Source organism: Ranitomeya variabilis, chromosome 1 (assembly GCF_051348905.1).
Source record: "Ranitomeya variabilis isolate aRanVar5 chromosome 1, aRanVar5.hap1, whole genome shotgun sequence".
In the NCBI taxonomy this organism is placed as follows: Eukaryota; Metazoa; Chordata; class Amphibia; order Anura; family Dendrobatidae; genus Ranitomeya; species Ranitomeya variabilis.
Window position 1 is genome coordinate 328,489,360 of NC_135232.1, and position 14,645 is coordinate 328,504,004.

General features: G+C 36.1%; 1 gene segment (V, D, J or C); it reads left to right on the forward strand.

The window, feature by feature from the left end:
• LOC143817314 (T cell receptor alpha chain MC.7.G5-like) overlaps positions 1 to 14,645 on the forward strand; it is a 54,072-nt gene that overhangs the window by 6,732 nt on the left and 32,695 nt on the right.

Sequence of the window (14,645 nt, forward strand, 5' to 3'; positions counted from 1 at the left end):
TTGGTTTCTACCATCTGCAGTAAAAAAAAATTGCAGAATTTTCTCAAATTAAGTGCAAGGACTTTACTATAAGGCTGCTTTCACACATCAGTTTTTTGCCATCAGTCGCAATCCGTCGATGGATCCGTTTTTTTGCCGGATCCGACTAGCTAATCCGACTAGTGAATCCTAAAAAAATCGGAGCATGCTCAGTTTAAAAAAACAGAATCTGTCGCCGGAATCCATCATTTGACGGATCTGGCGCCGTCCATCTTCTGCTAGAATGGAAGCCTATGGCGCCGGATCCGTTGCTGTCCGTTTTTTTCAACGGACACAAAAAACTTTACTTTGTCCGTCATCTCCAGCCGCCGGACCAACAGTTTTCGAAGGATCCAACGAACGACGGATGAAACGTGAGGCCATCCGTCACAATCCATCGCTAGTACAAGTCTATGAGAAAAATAATGGATCCGACGGCGTCTGTTGCTGGATCAGTTTTTCAAAATTCGACAGATTGTGACTGATGGCAAAAAACTGATGTGTGAAAGGGGCCTTACTACTAATGATTACTATCAGACACATTACTATTATTACTATTTATTACTATCAGGGACTTTACTGCTATTACTAATTATTACTAGCAGACAGGGACTTGACTGTTAGGGCACCTGCCCCAGTGTGTCCCATACACAGGGTATGGGATGCACGGGGCACATACATGTCTCATTGTACACAGCTTTATACTATGGGATAGATGTGACAGTGTCTGTGGAAAGTTCATGTTCTTGGGTGAATGAAATCTCACTGTTATGACAGGTCTGAGATAAATGTATTATAAAGCTGTGAGTTACTGTATACCCTCTGGTGATGGAGTAAAGCTGACATTTCTAGGAGGATGTTGTTCACAATAAGGATTTTTTCTATAAACATATCGAAATGTAGCATTAAAAACTTCAATTGAATGTAGAAGTAGCTAATGAATATATGTACTGAGATTAGTGACAACTCTAGAAATAAAAAACAGCAATTTTTGGCTCTTTATAATAGTGGTAAGATGGATAATTGCTATAGCGGACACTGCGTCTGGAGGAGAGAAGGTTTTTCCACCAACATAGAAGAGGATTCTTTACTGTTAGGGCAGTGAGAATCTGGAATTCCTTGCCTGAGGAGGTGGTGATGGCGAACTCACTCTAGGGGTTCAAGAGAGGCCTGGATGTCTTCCTGGAGCGTAACAATATTGTATCTTACAGTTATTAGGTTCTTTAGAAGGACGTAGATCTGGGGATTTATTCTGATGGAATATAGGAATATAGGCTGAACTGGATGGACAAATGTCTTTTTCGGCCTTGCTAACTATGTTACTATGTGTGCTATGGAGGAGTGCAGCTGAGGGATGTGTGACACTTTTTGTAATGACGCTGAGCACTGTGACTACATCTGGTGTCAGTAAGCTGATATTCGGAACAGGGACGAAGGTTACTGTGTCACCAAGTAAGTGGCTCTGAATGTTTCTTGTAAGATTACTATTGGTAGACTGTGATGATAAATACAAAGGGTTAATTTTTTGATTCAATTTGCCTTTTTATTTTTGCTGTAAATGTGCAGATTTTATGAGCTGTCATCAGGTTTTGATTTTTGGATGAAAGTAGAATTGTTTTTATTTAATGACAGCAAATTTAGATCTTGTAAATCATGAGAAACTGAGATAAAATGTCAGTAGAACATTAAAAGAAATGTTACTGTATAGTAAGCTTTAGATAAAAACTGAAAACCCCTTTGAAGAGCTTTGTATGTGCTCAATATTTGGGCCCAGGTATGGTCACTAATTACCTGTTCTAGTTGCAGGAATGTTTTGCATCCTTCTGCAGTGCTGTCTTTATGGCATTGGTAAAATGCTAAGGTCCTGGAGTCTGAAAATATCATATTTATATCATCTAGAATCCAAGAAAAGAACAATTCTATCAATAGTTGTTTATTCCTTGACTAAATTATGAGATATATTCTTTCATTTACTTCTTCTGGTGCTAGTTTGTGGTAGGAGATATAAAAATCCCAATAAAGGATCCATTAGATATCTCATAATGGGACTATCATAGTTTGGAAGGTAAAGGCCTACTCCTTCTAGATAATATCCTATACTTCCATAGCTGTGATCCCCTCGGTGGGTTTCCTTACATGCCCCCATACTGTATGCCTCACATACATAGCTATTTGACAAGCCTTGAAGCACTGTGCTTACTGGTAGTGGGGGCAACAGACTGACATTTGGCAGCGGGACGAAGTTACTAGTGACTCCGAGTAAGTATAACTGCAAGAATTGTACTGCTCATTTATTACCAGAAATCAGACATTAAAATGTCATTTATTTTTGTTAGGAAATAGCCACAACTGTAAAATACTAGTGTTGTGTCACATCTCCTCCTGGACCTGCTTCTGCAACCTCTGCTTGTGTCACCAGGCGCCACCATATTCATTCTGTGGATGGTGATGGTGATGGAGGAGATGTCAGACCCAGAAACTGTAGTTTGTGCTGGCTCTGCCCAACCACTGAGACTAGAGTTGCTGGGACTTGTAGTCTGGTCTAGTCTGTTAGCTCTTCACATCGGGCATTTGAACAGCATGACACTTTACCAAAACTCCCATCTTACTACTAGGAGATGCCATATATAGTTAGTTATTCCCCTGGTTTGCTGCTCCTTCTCAGCTCTTGTGAAGTCAGTCAGTTTATTGCTCTGACCTCAGCTCATTTACTGATTATTCTTCTGTATTCTGATTTTGCACTTTGTCTGCACTCCTTGTTCTGATCTGTTGACCTGACCACTCCTGCCAGTCTGCATCACCAGCCAGCAACCTATTCCATGGCACCAACCCACGGCTCCATGTTTATGTCCAGATCACTGTACAGGGTTTAAAGGATGAAGGTCAGGGCAACCCCTGGGATCTGATAAATGAAGTAGCTAGGGCTAAGCCTGTATTAGGTAGCCATTTTAATGCTGTCTGGTAGAGTTACCTTATATGTTGTTTTCCACCATTTACCATACCATAAAAAAGTAGCAGAATTTCCTCAAATTCTGTGTATACAGCTAATTCTACTTTTTCTAACAAAAGATAGGAATTATAATCTGGGACTTTATTGTTATTGCATAAATACATTAATAACCCACTCCAGTGTGTCCCATAGACAGAGTAAAAAGATATAGCTATTGGATACACAGTGGGTGAAATAAGTATTGAACACGTTGCCAATATTCTAAATAAATATATTTTTAAAAGTGCTATTGATATGATACTCTCATCAGATGTTGGCAACAACCCATCCAATCCACTCAGGCAAAAAAAATCAAACCATAGATGTCCATAAATTAAGTTATGAAAAAAATGAGAAATTACACAGGGAAAAAGTATTGAACACGCTTACTGAGATTTATGTAATACTTTGTACCCTTTATTGGTGACGACAGCTTTAAAACACCTCCTGTATGGAGAAACTAGTTGCATGCATTGCTCAGGTGTGATTCTGGTCCATTCTTCAACACACACACACTCTTCAAACCCTGAAGGTTCTGTATGCTCCTTCAATGAAATCTGAGCTTTAGGTCCTTCCATAAATTTTCTATTGGGTTCAGGTCAGGTGATTTTTGCACCTCTCCTGCTTCATGTGTTTAATACTTTTTCCTTGTGTCATTTCTCGTTATTACACATTACTTAATTTATGGACACCTATGGTTTGATTTATTTGCCTGTGTGGATTGGATGCGTTGTTACTGACATCTGGTGAGAATTTCATATCAATAGCACCTTTAGCAATATATTTACCAAAAAAATTGGTGACGTGTTCAATATTTATTTCACCCGCTGTATATTGTAATGTTTGTGGATATCTCATGTACTTCAATGAATGAAATATTCTGTTTATGACAGAGTGTTGAGTTAAAGATAATGTAAAGCTGTTAGCTACTGTGCAACTTCAGGTAGCTGGGGAAAGCTGGTATTCGGAGGAGGAACCCGGCTTTATGTTACTCCCAGTAAGTTTTTTGCTGCTAATATATCTAAATGTAGCGTGAAAATGTTCCATTAAATATAAAAGTAATGAGTATCTGTACTGAGATTAGGTGACAACCCAAGTAATTAGAAATACAAATAATTGGCTTCCTACAATAGCAGTAAGATGTGTATAGGCTATAGCGGACACTGTGTGCTATGGAGGAGTGACTGAGGGACAAGTTTGACACTTTTTGTAATGAGGCTGAGCACTGTGACTATGTCTGGTACCAATAAATTGATATTTGGGACAGGAACTAAGGTTAATGTGTCACCAAGTAAGTGGATCTATTTCTTGTAGGATTATTAATGGTAGACTGCAATGATCAATGCAAATAAAGCATTTATTAATGAATTTGTGCCAGTTTTCTGGCACTAAAAAGTCACAAATTTTGTCAGCCATTGTTATTGAGTAATAATATGTGACTTTTTGTTAGTTTATGAAACTTTTGCCACTTTCAGAAATTAGTTGTTAAAGTTGGTAGGGTTAAGTATGCAAATTAGTTTATGCCAGATTTATGCAATGTCAATTTTTGCATAAGTCACAATTCCAACTCCATTAGGGATGGGAATAAAAAGTAGAAACATCTCTAGACAAAAGTGTTATAAGTGTTAAATTTATGAAACATCGGGCAACATTTGAATTAATTTGGTGAAAATAACGAAAACCGCCGCAAGCAAATTAATCTCAACAATTTCTCCCAAGATAAATAAAAAATTGTCTTAATGATCATTATCATGTCTTATAGGTTTATATCAGTATAGAAAAAGTTAGCCATTTCATAAGATAATGGATAGATAATTACTGTATGTGTAGAGTCTGAGTATGTAAAGATCTACTCAGACACTGTTGTTCTCTAGTATTATGGGCGACCCACATACTTTTGGCAGTTGTTGGTTTTTGCTAAGGTTTCTTTTACTGTGATAATAACTACAACAAATACATCTTTGGATCAGGGACCCAAGTGACGGTGATTCCTAGTAAGTACTTAACTCTGTTAACTTTCTTATGAAATAAGAAAGACATTTGTTTAAGAAATAACACTAGATAAAGACAGAGATTTAAAATACTTTTAAATAGATATGATTCAAGGTTTCTATTTTAACTTATTAACATTTTTCTCAGAAGGTAGATAGATCGATAGATAGATAGATGGAAGGATAGATGATAGATAGATGACAGATAGATAGATGATAGATAGATATGGGATAGATAGATAGATAGATAGATAGATAATAGATAGATCAATAGATAGACAGACAGATAGATAAATGGATGGATAGATAGATGATAGATAGATAGATAGATAGATAGATAGATAGATAGATAGATAGATGGATGGAAAGATAGATGGATGGATAGATAGATAGATAGATAGATAGATAGATAGATAGATAATAGATAGATAATGGATAGATCAATAGACAGAGAGATAGATAGATAGATAGATAGATAGATAGATAGATAGATAGATAGATAGATAGATAAAGAGGCAGTATATACAGTTTTTGCTCATCAGGATATCACTGTGGGTACTGGCAGTGGGTATAAGCTCACATTCGGCTCTGGAACGCTCGTTTCTGTCGTACCTAGTAAGTGCTAATATCTCTTTAACAGTTCAGCAATTCTGAATATTACACTTCTTATTGCTGTAGAAAATGATGATGGAGGGATTTACATTGTGCACAATTTGTGTATGACATGAATGATTGCACGGTGACAGTAGACAGGAGGCCATGAGCCTTTTAGTGTGCATTGAAATATTATAATAGCAAGAGCCTAAGTCTAGTTTTTAGGAGTATGAAAAAAACGGCCGGTTTGACAAAGTAAGTGTATCTATTGTATACAGTGGATAACATGGTAGTTACACAGCAGTATATTTGTCTCTTAGTTCTAAGTCTTATATCCACACATACACGTCAGGTAAACAGCAATATGCAGCTTAAAATGTCTTTGTTTCCTGATTAAGATATTGTTAGTTCACTGACTTTTCATGTGCCCCCGATATGACACAAGTGTATAAAAAACTGCAATATTTAGAAGAGAGAGTTTTTGCTTCTCCAATATCTCCAATATCTGGGTAGGACATAATCAGATATTATTTTATATTCTAGAATGGACAGACAGACAGAATAGTTTTAAGTGTGCCATGAAAATCGTCCATTGAATCTAATAGTGAATAATGAATGCTGAGATTAGTGACATCCCTGGTAATAGGGAATAGCAATATCTCCATATAATAGAGGTAGGATGGACAATTGCTATAGCGGACACTGTGTGCTATGGAGAAGTGCAGCTCAGGGACAAGTGTGACACTTTTTGTAATGATGCTGAGCATTGTGACTATGTCTGGTTCCAAAAAACTGACATTTGGGACAGGGACGAAGGTTATTGTGTCACCAAGTAAGTGGCTCTGACTGATTCTTATAAGATTATTATTGTCAGACTGTGATGTTAAATAGAGAAGGTGAGATTATTAATGCATTTTATCATTTTTCTGCTGTCAAAAAAATCTCACATTTTGCAAGCATGCGGTAGTTATCTGTACAATTAGGTGTAACCAGATTTATAAAGTGTAAGGTCACAGTTCTCACTCCAGTCAGTAGGGGTATTAATAGACTGAATTGTTACATGTAAAGATGCATCACATTTATCAAACATTGTGCAACATTTAGGTAAATTTGGCAAAAATAACAGCAAAGCAGCAACAAGCAAAGCTGACTTCTACAGTTCATCTCAAGACAAATTCTCCCAATTTGCCCAATGGCTCATTATTCCCTTTTTAGCAAATAGGCTTCTATTAGGGTAGAACAACTTATTAATATCAATCTTGGTGTGAATATTTCCAGAAAAGATGGATAGATACAGTGGGGGAAATAAAAATTTGATCCCTTGCTGATTTTGTAAGTTTGCCCACTGAAAAAGACGAACAGACTTTAATTTTACGGGTAGGTTAATTTTAACATTGACAGATAGAATATCAAAAATAAAATCCAGAAAATCACAGTGTACAAATTATGTAAATTTATTTGTATTTTGCAGTGAGAAATAAGTATTTGATCCCTCTGGCAAACAAGACTTAATATTTGGTAGCAAAACCCTTGTTGGCAAGCACAGCAGTCAGACTTTTTTGTAGTTGATCATGAGGTTTGCACACGTCAGGAGGAATTTTGGTCCACCCCTCTTTGCAGATCATCTCTAAATCATTAAGCTTTTGAGGCTGTCGCTTAGCAACTCAGATTCAACTCCATAAGTTTTCTATGGGATTAAGGTCTGGAGACTGGCTAGGCCACTCCATGACCTTAACGTGCTTTTTTTTGAGCCTCTCCTTTGTTGCCTTAGCTGTATGTTTTGGGTCATTGTCTTGCTGGAAGACCCAGCCATGACCCATTTTTAATGTCCTGGTGAGAGGAAGGAGGTTGTCACTCAGGATTTTACGGTACATGGCTCCATCCATTCTCCCATTGATGCAGTGAAGTAGTCCTGTGCCCATTGCAGAGAAACACCGCCACAACATAATGTTTCCACTTCCATGCTTGACAGTGGGGACGATGTTCTTTGGGTCATAGGCAGCATTTCTCTTCCTCCAAACACGGCAAGTTGAGTCAATGCCAAAGACCTCAATTTTTGTCTCATATGACCACAGCACCTTCTCCCAATCACTCACAAAATCATCCAGGTGTTCATTGGCAAACTTCAGATGGACCTACACATGTACCTTCTTGAGCAGGGGGGCTTGCGGGCATTACATGATTTTAAACCTTTACGGGGTTATGTGTTACCAATGGTTTTCTTGGTGACTGTGGTCCCAGCTGCCTTGAGATCATTAACAAGTTCCCCCATGTAGTTTTAGGCTGATCTCTCACCTTCCTCATGATCAAGGATACCCCACGGTAATGGTTGGTAGAGGATCAAATACTTATTTCTCATTGCAAAATGCAAATTAATTTTTATAATTTATACTATGTGATTTTCTGAATTTTAATTTTGACATTCTATCTCACAATATTAAAATTAACCTACCCTTAAAATTATAGACTGTTCATGTCTATGTCAGTGGACAAACTCACAAAATCAGCAAGGGATCAAATACTTATTTCCCCTGCTATATATACAGAATATACAGTATATATGCATACAGATAGAGTTCTCAACATGGTGAGTTTGTGTTCATATTTAGGACACACATTATGTCCTTCTAGCAGCTTTTTACAGTTCTGGTCATGCACATATCATGCCGACCCCCAAAAAATGACAGGTACTTCATCACTAACACCAACAATAACTATCTGCAGATATCGTATTCCTGTATGCTAGTAGGTGGTGAAAGGATATTAATTTATACAAATAATATACAAGAAATATCATTGGGGTCCACTTGCATGCACACAGATCATCTGTACGATGAGTGTAGGCTCCACCAATCTCTTTATTGTAAGGCTTTGTGCCACTGTGTCCAGGAAACACAAATAAGCTGATCTTTGGTGCAGGAACACGACTCACTGTAACTCCACGTATGTATCATTAAACATCCAAAGATAATTTATTCGTACATTCTCCTATACAGATCAGAGTAGAGTCATTTATCTTCTCAGTCTTTAGATTTGATGTTTGTGACGCAGACTTATGAGCGTTGTGAATGTACCAGTGAGCTAGTTGTGATATGAAGGACCCTGACTGTGAATCTTTGCTTTCTATGATAACTGCACTGGCTTTCTATCGCTTGTGGAAAGCTTTTGATCACTGTGCAGGATACAATAAACTTACATTTGGAAGAGGCACCAAACTTGATGTCCTGCCAAGTAAGTTTTACAAAATTTTCCATAGATCTTTTCTCCGCAGCTTTGTGTCATCTTAGTAATGACGATTGATGTGTGTATTACCAGTCCAATTTTTTAACCACATTTTATGCTGATTGCTTTGTAAATATACATGAATAGATCCATTAATTTCCACCAGGAATGATTAGGAATTTTATTTAAATGGTTTATACCAAGTTGGAATCTTATTGCAGGACTGATGATAACTTGCTGATCACTGGAGGTCCAACTACTAGGATCCTCACAGATCCTGAGAGCATTTGCGCAACTTCTCTATTTCTTGACCAAGGGACAGCCAGATACTTGAGAGGTGTACTTGGTTATCTCTGGCAGTCTTCTAGAAAGTGAATGGAGCATTGGTGCAAATGCTTGACTGATGCTCCATTAAGATTGGACTTAGGAAAGCCCAATTCTTTGGAGAATTGTGAGCCACAGCAATCATTACATTATCCACAGCGTAAGTGATAACTTACCAACTTGGCACAAACCTTTTAAATATAAGGGCAATGCCTCAGAGCCCCTGGCCAGAAGGAGGCAAAAAAGGTACAACCCTTCCATAATTTCCCATTGAACATGATAAGCAATCCTCAAATACAATCTTTTAACCCAATCAAGTGTGTCAAGATTTGAGTGGTTCTAGTCCTAGTCAGAGACATACAGTGCCCAGAACACATTCAGTCCATCCGTGAATTGTGATTTGTAAAACCTTGGACACTGGATTTATTCACATTCAAAGACTCTACTTTTGGTCTTAGTAGATAGGGTAATAGTGTTTTTGAATGATGAGATAACACTGTGCTTCTACGGGGTATAACAAGCTAACATTTGGTGGTGGAACTAAACTGAATGTTTTTCCAAGTAAGTGAAAACATTCAAGGTTTCAGTAATATTGCAGATGTTTTATATGGAAATGAAAAAATTATGTCAAATCTCTTCAAGATAATGTTAGTGAAAGATCTTCATTATACAAATATGGAAAACATGGACTGAATGTGGTTCACATGTTACTGTAATATATACATTATTAACAATATCTCCTTGTGCCGATTTGGAATTAATCAGTCCATATTTTCTAATATATGAACTAATTATGTTGTATTTGATGGAGTTATAAAGATGCGAGCTGCTAACTGTGGAGGGTCATATCAGATACTGGTAGTGGACCACAATCTGAAAGGAGAGATGATGGTATGGTATATTTAACTTAAAGAAATATCCCATCCTTTACAAATTATCACATATCCACTTGATAAATGTGCCATCATTTTTTAGGATGAGGAACACAGTTGTTGGCCCCTCTCAAATCTCGTGAATAGGTGATAAATGCAGACCACTGGAATATTCATGTCTTTCTTTTATATAACGTAAAATCGATGTCCATTAGGGATATGTTGGAGACCTTTTGCTGAAGCATAGAAATAATCCAGTGATCTCTTTATGGTGTAGTCACCGCAGGAGTAAATGGTGCCTCAGTGCACACTGCTCATGAACGTGATCTGGGGCACAGATGGGTTTATGTTAAGAGGTGAAGTGATGTGTACTACTAACAACTACAAGGTCATATTCGGGCAAGGAACCAGATTATATGTTTTACCACGTAAGATATTTAAGATATTTCTTTAGTAATATTTTGTGTATAAACCATATGACAGTAAAATGTTGGTGGTGGGCAGATGGCACACAAACCATATATACAGTGCAACTTCTTACCACCCAAATTGCAGCATAAATGGTCCTTTAGAGACAAAGTTATTAAGCGGTGCTAATTCTACTTTAAAATAGCCTTTGTCAGACTTACAGTTATCAGTTCAGCTGAAACGCTGTTCACATTAACCAACAAATACACATTTTGCCTCTGGAACTTAGCATTGAGTGCTGCCTGCTTCTCAATATTTTAGATTTCCATTACTTACAGCTTGTCGCATTGCAAACTATGGATTTCTCCTTTCTTTCCTTCTTTCCTTCCTTCTTTCTTTCTTTCTTTCTTTCTTTTTTTCTTTCCTGTTTTATAGACATGAAAATATAATAAGATGTATTTAAATATTAGAATAAAATATTAATAATGTTGTCTAGTACATATTGTAGTGTGTGATACTGTTGTGCTATACATGAGGCACATGGTCAAGAATCCAAACAATTTTCTATTAGGCTAAGATATAGGTTAAATACACAGTAAATCTTCCATCCAGGTTTTCTTAAATTTGACGATAGGACATCTTCAGACTTAGAAGTAAATCATGAGCAATAATTAAGCTATGGATTCCCCATCCCCAGTATGTCACTATATGATGCAGTTTCTAGTGGATATCTATCTACCTATCTATATCTATCTATCTATCTATCTATCTATCTATCTATCTATCTATCTATCTACGGTATCTATCTATCTATCTATCTATCTATCTATCTATCTATCTATCTATCTATCTATCTATCTATCTACATATCTATCGACGGTATCTATCTATCTATCTATCTATCTATCTATCTATCTATCTATCTATCTATCTACGGTATCTATCTATCTATCTATCTATCTATCTATCTATCTATCTATCTATCTATCTATCTATCTATCTATCTACGGTATCTATCTATCTATTTACGGTATCTATCTATCTATCTATCTATCTATCTATCTATCTATCTATCTATCTATCTATCTATCTATCTAGCTACGGTATCTATCTATCTATCTATCTAGAAAAAAAGAGAATTAGAGTAGCACAAAGCAAAAGTCCGGGTACAGAGCCCCCCAGGCAAATACCAAACCTCAATTATAAAAAAGAAAAACTGGAGGCAGCACACCGTTTGTAGTGAAAAAGAGCTTATTTAAACAGCCCAGAAAGCGACGTTTCGGTCCCAACAGGAACCTTTCTTTTTCTTTTTAATCTATCTATCTATCTATCTATCTATCTATCTATCTATCTATCTATCTATCTATCTATCTACATTCTATCTATATTCTATCTAGTTTACCAAAATGAATGTGTAAAATCACAAATAACAGATGGATTAATAGCCATATAATCATTATGTCTGGGTAATTTGATATTTATGAGGCTTTATCAAAATATTATTATGTCTATATGGTTATATGTGACATAATAAATACTGGGGTCATATTACAGATAGTACCCGGAACTAGTTATGCCTTTCTAGATATCCTGTGTACGATCACATCTTTTTGCTATGACCTGAAACACTGTGTAACAATAATGTCAAAGTCACTTTTGGAAGTGGGACAAGGCTAACAGTTACACCAAGTAAGTACATAGCTGTTCATGTGTTTTCAAATATGTCCCATAATGGACTGATTAAGATGTAAAGCTTTACAGGAAAGACAAGTGATGACATAATAGTATTGTCCTAGCATGGCCTAATAATATTCTTTCGCTCCCCACAATATCACTGTTAGCAGATACTCCGAGGTTCAGCATTCATTGAACGCTAATAATATGCCCATATGTTCTACATATAATAGATGATTGTCAGCATACAGAGATTCATGTTTCTCAGACTCTTAGTGATAGAGATTATTTCACATGCAGTTTATTGTATTTGGCCATGAAGGAAAGGTAGAAAACTAAATGCATTAGGAAGCCAGGACATGTTATGAGTTATTTAGAAGATGTCTCTGCAAAACCAATTTCTAACTCATCAAATAAGATAAACGGAAGCAAAACTAAAAAGATAAAAGTATAGTAATGAATGATTGCATTAAAATAAGAATGAATTTCATTCTGGAAAATATCATTTTTCTAACATTACAATCCTAAGTGGCTAACATTCTCATTGTGCTGTACTTGACATTACTGTCATGTGGAGCTCATTGCAGTGAGTTCCTGTGTAATGGCTGCCTTCACTTACATTTTATGTAATGGCATTGAGCACAGTGTTATAATACTGGCTTCAATAAACTGATATTTGGAAAAGGCACCAAACTCGAAGTGCGACCAAGTAAGTTTTCTAATTAATTCTACTGACTGATTCATTTAGTTTCCTGCATTAGGGAGGTGACAGTACATGTCAATTCTAAATTAAATATTTTACATAATACAGTTATAATCCATATGTATGTGTGTGTATATATATATATATATATATATATATATATATATATATATATACATATATATATACAGTATATATATATACCGTATATATGATGCTTGTGATTTATTCTTCAACAGTTCACATTAACTAACTTTGAGCAATATAACAAGGTAGCAATGGTGTCCGTGCAATCCATCCCACTTTTTTATTAACCCTATTGACCTAGTTTCATTATTATATTATTTTACATGTAGGACAAGACCTGAATAATCATAGTATTTATTATTATAATAAAAAATATACTATATTTCAATAAAAAATAGTAGTGGATTGTATAGAAACTACTTTTATCTGTTATATTGCTCAAAGTTAAACAATGTGAATTGACAAAGAATAAATTCCAAAAGTTATATGTATAGAGCCATCACCAGCTGGTCATAAATTGACTTGGCTAAGACCTAGAACATCAGCAGACATATTCTTGTAGTTCCATGTAGCACTGTGCTTATGGAGGAAGCGACAAGCTGATATTTGGAGCGGGGACCAGATTATATGTTCAGCCAAGTAAGTTCTTGACTGTTTAATAAATTCACTAATGTATTATTAGGTGCTGGGGCCCTGGTTAATAAAACTTCCATTCTTAAATGTTTTGATTGTGTATGTATACCTGTATAGGAATGTATAGATAGAAACAGTGGACATTTTCCAAATTTGGTTCATAATTGGGTGTTTATTTTATTTGTGATTTTAACTAGTGATGAGCGAGTATACCCATTGCTCGGGTTTTTCCGAGTATGCTCGGGAGGTCTCTGAGTATTTCTTTGTGCTCAGAGATTTAGTTTTTGTTGACACAGCTGCATGATTTGTGGCTGCTGGACAGCCTGAGTACATGTGGGGATTCTCTAGCAAACAGGCAACCCCCACATGTATTCAGGCTGTCCAGCAGCCACAAATCATGCAGCTGTGTCGACAAAAATGAAATCTCCGAGCACGCCAAAATACTCAGAGGCCACCCGAGCGTGCTTTGGAAAACCCGAGCAACGAGTATACTCGCTCATCACTAATTTTAACCCTAATTGCTGATATCAGTAGTCAGGTGTTTTGGCCATGTATATATTTGGTTTGGTTGTAGAACATATATTAAAAGACTATGAGATGAGCAATCCCCATAATATAGTGTATTAAGTAAGTGTAAAGCCTTCTGTCAGTGTGCTACTGGAGGCAACTATGGGAAACTTATCTTTGGACAAGGGACAAAACTACTTGTTAGCCCAAGTAAGTATGACATATGGTATGACTAATGTATCTAAAATGTTCACCTCCACATATCATGGACCTAGAATTGTCATCAAGTACTTAGGGAACAACACTACACATAATTAAGACTTAGAATAGTAATGCCTTTCTGATGTAACAGTGACCTTGGAATGAAAACTAGGTTATAAGATTAATATATGACTCCACAATATGATTGCATTTCTTTTTCTTATTTATCAAAGCTACAGAAAATATCCATGATTAGAAGTAGCTGGATATTACTTAATTGAACCAACATCTAATACCTGAAAATAGATATAGACAGAACATTAAGGTTTGATTCATCTTTTGTTTTTTTGTGTTGTGATATTTATTGCAAATGTTAATGCCAATTTTTCAAAATGGAACACGCAATAAATCTGCGCAAAATGAAAAATACTATTTATTTTTATCTTATACATTTTTTTTAAAGTCAAAAGTTGCATATTGGG